This window comes from Triticum dicoccoides, chromosome 5A (genome assembly GCF_002162155.2).
Source record: "Triticum dicoccoides isolate Atlit2015 ecotype Zavitan chromosome 5A, WEW_v2.0, whole genome shotgun sequence".
Lineage (NCBI taxonomy): Eukaryota > Viridiplantae > Streptophyta > Magnoliopsida > Poales > Poaceae > Triticum > Triticum dicoccoides.
In genome coordinates this window covers 121,326,084-121,333,997 of record NC_041388.1, presented here as the reverse complement: position 1 = coordinate 121,333,997, position 7,914 = coordinate 121,326,084, and positions in this window count along the sequence as shown.

Sequence of the window (7,914 nt, the reverse complement as noted above, 5' to 3'; positions counted from 1 at the left end):
CCGCGCGCCGCGCCGGCAGCCGCCGCCTCACGTCCTCCTCGCTCCGCCGCCCGGTGCCGGCCGCCGCCTCCATCGCGCCGCCCCGCGCCTGCCGCCGCACGGCGCCCGACCGCCGCCGCCACCCGGCCCCGCCTCCCCCTCGCCGGAGATCCTCGCCGGCGACCTATATCCCGTTGCGGATGAACAGTAGATCGGCGCGGGTGAACAGTGAACCCTAATTTTCGCGAGGTTGTTTTTTTTGTCCCAAAATTGCAGATCCAAATTGCCATGTTCGCGGCTCCGTAACTTTGCATAGGTAGCTCTGATTCATGCATATAGCATATCAAAATGTTCATCTCAGAGAGTACATTATTTCTTTCTATTGCATCATTTTCATTTGAGTTCATCTTGATGCCCGAAATGATGTTAGAAGAGGGCTACTTGAGATAATTGTCAGATCTGCTACTCCGTTTAGCACTTTTGTCATTTTTGCCATGATTATTGTGTGCATGATATGCCCTGATGCTCTACATATGTTTTGTTAAGGGTTTTGTCATATTTCTAGAGGTGTAACCCATGTATTTTTGTGATGTGTGAGGTGACTAGTGCAAGCTTGCAAAGTGAGGCACTCGGTAAATCTGTTTTCAGGGACTTAGTAATTTCACTAAGTCCTGGGATTGTTTATCTCACGATGCCATATGTTCATGTTGTTTCCTAGTGATCCGTGCCTCTTTTGAGGATGATCAGTAAGGATGTTTTGTTAATCTTGTAGTTCTATATCCATCCGTGTCTTTTTTTGCAATTATAGAGCACCCTAGCTTGAGTCAATCGAGCTCTACTTTTGCTACTTTGTGAATCTGGGCAGATTGTCAACTTGTTTGCAATTTTGCCGGTGATGTTGTAGTTGACCCGTGCATGCTATGCTATTGTTCTTGCCATGTCTAGCTTGTATTTTGTGCCTTCTTGATGGATGTATGCTTGTCTTGCCATGACTTGCACCGTAGTGAGTGCATCAAGCTCGTAAACATGCCTACTTGAGTTATATTTCAGCATGTGCCAGTTTTCACTAAGTATGAAAACTGATTATGTTTTTGCTATGTTTACATGCTTGCAATTGTATTTTCTGATCCTTTTTGGCTCAAGGTCACTAAGGGACTTTTGTTAAGGTCTTTGAGTAGCTCCATGCCATGCTTTACTTTGCCATGTTCAGATCATGTAGCATGTAGTTTTGTTGCTCCGAAGAGGGCTACCTGATCTGAAATTCCTGACAAGTGTTGATTTCACCAAGTCTGAGATCTGTTTGTCATATGCATTTTTGCCATGCTTGTTTGAACCTGTTAATGTTTGATTTGGCCGTAGCTCAGTGCTAGACTTTTGTTAAGAATCTTGTGTGCATCCCTGCCATGCATTTTGTTGTCATGTTTGGGTGCTGTAGCATGTTCATTTCATTGCATTTAGATGCCTACTTGCTGTATATCGCAGACCGGTGTCATTTTTGAATCGCTTGCCATTTCCAAACCGTAACTCCGATTCCGGCGTTCTTTATATCGTTTTCAAGCGATTTCATCTCATCTTTCCAGTGGCACACTTGGTTTTCCATGTTGAGTCCAGGTTCATGCATTTCCTGTCATATCCTGCATTTTGCATCCCGCATCGCATCCCGCATAGCATATCATCTTTGCATCGTGTTGTTTGAGTTTGCACGTGGTTGATTGTATCCTTGTTGCTTGTTTGTCTTGTTTGGTAGAGCCAGGAGACGAGTTCACTAACGAGGAGCCCGTTGAGTTTGCTTTCGAGGAGCCAGTCAACTCTGACAACTGTGCAGGCAAGATGATCATACCCTCGAAATCACTACTATCTTTGCTATGCTAGTTTGCTCGCTCTTTTGCTATGCCAATGCTACGCTGCCTACCACTTGCTTGCAAGCCTCCCAAATTGCCATGTCAAACCTCTAACCCACCATTGTCGTAGCAAACTGTTGATTGGCTATGTTACCGCTTTGCTCAGCCCCTCTTATAGCGTTGCTAGTTGCAGGTGAAGTTTGGAGGCCGTTCCTTGTTGGAACATCATTTATTTACTTGTTGGGATATCATTATATTGCCATGTTATCTTAATGCATCTATATACTTGGTAAAGGGTGGAAGGCTCGGCCTCTTGCCTAGTGTTTTGTTCCACTCTTGCCGCCCTAGTTTCCGTCATATCGGTGTTATGTTCCCGAATTTTGCGTTCCTTACGCGGTTGGGTTATAATGGGAACCCCTTGATATTTCGCCTTGATTAAAGCTTTTCCAGCAATGCCCAACATTGGTCTTACCATTTGCCACCTAGCCTCTTTTTCCCTTGGGTTTCCGGAGCCCGAGGGTCATCTTATTTTAAACCCCCCCGGGCCAGTGCTCCTCTGAGTGTTGGTCCAAATAGAGCCACTTGCAGAGCCACCTCGGGGTAACTTGAGGGTTGGTTTTAGTTGTACGTAGTGTTCATCTGAGTGTGCCCTGAGAAAGAGATATGTGCAGCTCCTATCGGGATTTGTCGGCAAATTCGGGCGGTGTTGCTGGATTTGTTTTAACCTGTTGAAGTGTCTTGAATTACCGAGATACCGAGTCTGATCGGAACGTCTTGGGAGGAGGTCTATTCCTTCGTTGACCATGAGAGCTTGTCATGGGCTAAGTTGGGACTCCCCTGTAGGGATTTGAACTTTCGAAAGCCGTGCCCGCGGTTATGGGCAGATGGGAATTTGTTAATGTCCGGTTGTAGATAACTTGAACCTTAATTAATTAAAATGAATCAACCGAGTGTGTTACCGTGATGGCCTCTTCTCGGCGGAGTCCGGGAAGTGGACACGGTGTTGGAGTCATGTTTGCGCAGGTTGCTCTCTAGTTTCTCGCTCGGGCTTTGCCTCCTCTTCTCGCTCTCCTTTGCGAATAAGTTAGCCACCATACTTGCGAGTCGCTTGCTGCAGCTCCACATATATTTACCTTGCCTTACCTATGAGCTTAAATAGTCTTGATCACGAGGGTGCGAGATTGCTGAGTCCCTGTGGCTCACAGATTACTATTACACCAGGTGCAGGGCCTGATGATTCCGCTCCAGCAGACGCATATGAGCTCAAGTGGGAGTTCGACGAAGACTCTCAATGTTACTATGTTTCCTTTCCCGATGATGAGTAGTGGTGCCCAGTTGGGGGTGATTGGGACCGTGTCGCATGTTGGGTTCTCTTTTATTTTGGCGCCATAGTCGGGCCATGAGTGTTTGGATGATGTAATGTTATTTATGTACTTGATTGACGTGGCGAGTGTAAGCCAACTATGTTATCTCCCCTTTATTATTTATATTACATGGGATGTTTTGAAGATTGCCTAACTTGCGACATATGCCTTCAATGCGATTATGTCTCTAAGTCGTGCCTCGACACGTGGGAGCTATAGTCGCATCGAGGGTGTTACAAAAGCAGTGGCGATCTATTTTCTTGTTGCGATAAATAAGTTGAGTAGATACAAAAGAGTGTCGCCTCTGGTGCGGCGTCATGTACGCATCTACTGAGAATTTGATGGTGCTGCGGTAGCGATGGCTGTCGGCAGCGTGGAAGCAGGTCTAGGAGGGTAGACGGTGGCGGCGGGGCGCGGTGGACGAGACGGTCGTAGGAGCGGCGCCGGCAAGGTGGACGACGACGGGGATGAAGCGAGAGGACGGGATGCAAGGATCCCGGTCCGAAGCCGTGGATGAGAGAGGTCGATCTCTTGTAATGGACGGCGACATCAGGGTATCAGCTCCGGCATGGTGGAGGAGGACGGCGGTGGATGGGGTGGAGGACGGCGGCGAACGGAGGAGGGTGGGGTGGAGAGGGTGTTTTGGCGCCCACGGAGTACGAATGGGGAAAAGGGAGGTAGAGAGGAAGGGGGAACCATGTATTCAGGGCACGCTTGTCTCAAATGCGAGGAAATTTACAAACTTAGCCCCCGTTTCAAATTTCTACTACATCACAGCAACATTAGTCGGTTGGGGATAGGACAGTAATCTCGCATACACCGAATATTTGCCGACGAGAGTTTGTTTTTGGCGCCCACCATGTATGAATATGAATTGGGGAGGGAGTCGATTTCGGCCGAGGACACACTGTGTTTTGGCGCCCACCGTGTATGAATCCGGGTGAGAGGCGGTTACGTCACATTTGGGTGAAATTACAAACCTACCCGTATTGAAACCTATAGAAATATAGCAGATAGGCTTTGCGTGGTAGGGATAGGCAGTAATGATTTCCATCTCGCAGATTTTGGTTTCGGGCGGTTACTGCGACTTTCCCCGCTTCGTTCAAATTTTGCAGAGTGCACATTTACCGTTCCAACTCAATTCGAATCCCGTTTGTATTCTACTTTTCGGGCGGGATCCATTTTCAATTGGAATTACATTCTATATACATCATTTATATATATACTTTCAAAAGCACAACAAAGAATTCTGCTCCTTTATATGTATAATATGATTTACAAATACAACGATCTCGAAATCTTAAGGTTGAATTCGAAAAAATTTAACCAAATTATGTTCTACTAAAATGTATGGATCAATAATATCTACATATTAAATAACATAGATGTGCGTGAATTTATATGAGTATGCATGTTTGATAGATCAATTTTGGTTCGAGTATGGATTACATGTATCATCATCTCGAATCCAAATATTTGAATCCCTTTTTTGTTCACTCCTTTCATGCCCATCTCCCTCGCATGCATGCTCCTTCAGGTAGCTATCACTCTCTTTTCTCCAGCTCACCCACACGCTCACTTCATGTTTCTCCTATCCTCGCAAACATGGTCTCTCGACGTCTCCCTTGAGAAGTGTCACACTCTCCCTATCATTATACATTACATGGTTTCATTATCTCTCACGTCTCTACTGTTCTTTGGTATCACTCGGTACCTAAGCTTTCTTTTTCACCGCCACACACACAGTCTCCACTCGTCTTTCACTTTGTCTTTCTCTCTATGGGATTCTCTCACACACCCTATATGTCTCTACATATGACTCATACCACTAAAATTACTCTCTCTCTCCCTCTCCTGTAGACACAACATTTGTTGCGGTCTCCTTTTCGTCTCCATCCCAGACTGACATTATTCATTTGTTACCGATCATACAACCCCGACTACCGTCTCCTCTCTCTCTCACACAGACACACACACAACTCCTGCTTCCACTCCCCTTCCCGACTACCGTCTCTCTCACACACACACAAAACTCTCGCTTTCGCACCCCGAATCGTATTTCTCTCACAAACATTTATCAACTAGCTAGCCTCTAGATAGGTTTATACACCCGCACACTCGTGCTTCCACCATCGCATACATGTCTCTCTCCCACTCCTTGTATATATGTAGATTTTTCTTCCCTTCTTGAGACACGCCCTCTCGATCGTGCACACACACTATCGCCTCATTTTAAGCTGATACCTATCGCACACACACTCCTTGTGTCTTTGTCACTCATGCACTATGTCCTCCTCCACTCTCCCTCTCTCTCACACACGCATGGGCTTTTTGCAACAACTAGCAAGATGCCCATGCATTGCACGGAACATCAAGATGCATTTGTATGAGTAGTTTATCTTGTGGGGGAAAAGGATGAACGAGGGAAGGCCTTATTTGCAAATGTGGAGAGGGGTGTGGGTATCTTTTTGCAAAATTGCCATAGTTTCCTTCCTATCCGTCAGATATAGATCGGACGGCCTATATTGCAGGATGGCAGGCACACGATCATCACCTACAATGCTTTTTATAAGAGTAGGGATAAAAAATAGAGTTGGTGATGATGGTGGGCCTGCCATCCTGCAATGTAGGTCATCCGATTTATATCTGACGGATAGGAAGGAAAATATGGCAATTAACCCGCACTCTTCACCACATTTGCAGATAAGGCCTTCCCTCGTTCATCCTTTTCTCCCACAAGATCTTGATGTTCCATGCAACGCACGGGCATCTTGCTAGTAAGAGTAGAAATTAGACATATACCACTTATCAAATATTGAAACCAACAACATTCCCGCCTTATCTCATCAAAACCGCCAAAGGAATTTATTTTGAGTGAAACATAACATATTTTTAGTGATATACGTATTTCAAAACTAGACTTTTTTCTATCAAATCGGTGAATATGTATTAATCTAGTTTGATCGTGTGGCAACGCATTGGCACATTGCTAGTAGTTATTATAATTTTTTGGACGCCAGACAAACAGTGGAGTACATATATGAAGAGAAGAGGCGCACGCATGCAGTCGGCCTCTCGCTGTCTCGCACACATGAGTGTTACGTAAAGGCGACGTTAAAAAATAAACCCTAAAACCCTAGGTGCACGATTGTTGCATTCGTGGGTACCGGGTACATGGTGAAGCACCTTCGTAGGAATAGTCAGCTCGCGTGATAATTTGATCCGTAGGAGTTGATGGTCGGGACCATAGGTAAACGACTTGGAGCGCGGTGGCTCACCAGTTGCCACAGATCAAGTAGCCACATTTAAAATATTGTTTTTTAGCGGGGTTAAGAGTTCCAATTTTCAATGGCGCGTTATAAGTGGTAAGTAGTTTTTAGAACGATTGGTATGGAGTGAAAATGGAATTCATAGTACTACGTACCTCCTTGGCGTATGGTTGTAAGGTTTTTTTTTTCTGCGATGGAGGTTGTATGGGTTTATGTTGCGAGATGTTGAACCTGGTAGTTCGAGGGCAAATACTATGGTTTAGATTTAGATGCTGGTTTTCAGTAATGAAAATCAGAAGGGGAAACCCTTCTTTGATTAAAAAAACTACTACCTCCATTCTGGTTTACTAGTCCCCATCGTACTTTGGGTGAAAGTTTGTCCACGAATTTTACTTGTAAAATGTGAATGGAAAACAAGATGCATGCATGAACACTAGTTACTCTAACCCCCATCTCTTCTTTAATTCTTTGACACAACAACATGTTTGCTATTCCCGTGTGCATGATACCAGCTAAGATACCACCATTATGGCAGCCTTAATCATCGCATGTACTAATTTAGTGCACCTTGAAATATGAACATGTGTGGGGCGTGTATGTTTTTAATGACTTGAGACCATACCTAGCCCGGCATGCAAGATGACTTATTATGCAGCGTTCCCCGTACCTGCAGGAAGCCCGTTCGTCTCCAAATATTTTCCTCTCCATGTGTGGAAACAATATGCCTGCCAAACTCTCCTTCTCCCTCCGGCGGTCCCACCACTCCACCCCGTGTGAAAAAATCTGCATGCATGACTCTCCTCCCCCCACGCTCGTCCAATCCGTTGTGACCAACAATATTTTCACCCCTTTGCTCCCCCGTAATTTACTCCAACAAATATGCCCACGTAGCTGTTACTTAACTGCAGGTGCATTGGGTCACTGACATATGGTCCCAACAGCGGTCTGGCCCACATGTTAGTGACGTAACTGGACCTGCAGTTAAGTCAGTGCAGCTCAGTCCATATCTTACGTAGGTGTGCCATTGCTCGCTATAAATACTGCACCTCCCACGACATCGCTATCTCCTCCCCCTCACGTTCACGTTCATCACTATCTCCTGCCCCTCCCTCTCACGTCGACCACCATGGCATCGCCCCTCCCAAGCCCTAGGAGCCCCTCGCTGCATCGCGCGGACGGTCACGCATCACCGTTCCGTTCCTCGCCGCCACTAGTCGAGGAGGACGCGTCGGTGTTCCGCTCCTCGCCGCTACGTGACGCCTCGCCATTCCGTTCCTCGCTGCCACTAGTCGAGGAGGACGCGTTGGCATTCCGCTCCTCGACGCGACGCGACGCGTCGCTGTTCCGTTCCTCGCCGCCACTAGTCGAGGATGACGCGTTGGTGTTCCGCTCCTCGCCGTGACGCTTTGAGGTGGATGCGTCGGCATTCCCAATCTCACCAGCACGCGCGCCGGAGGACGC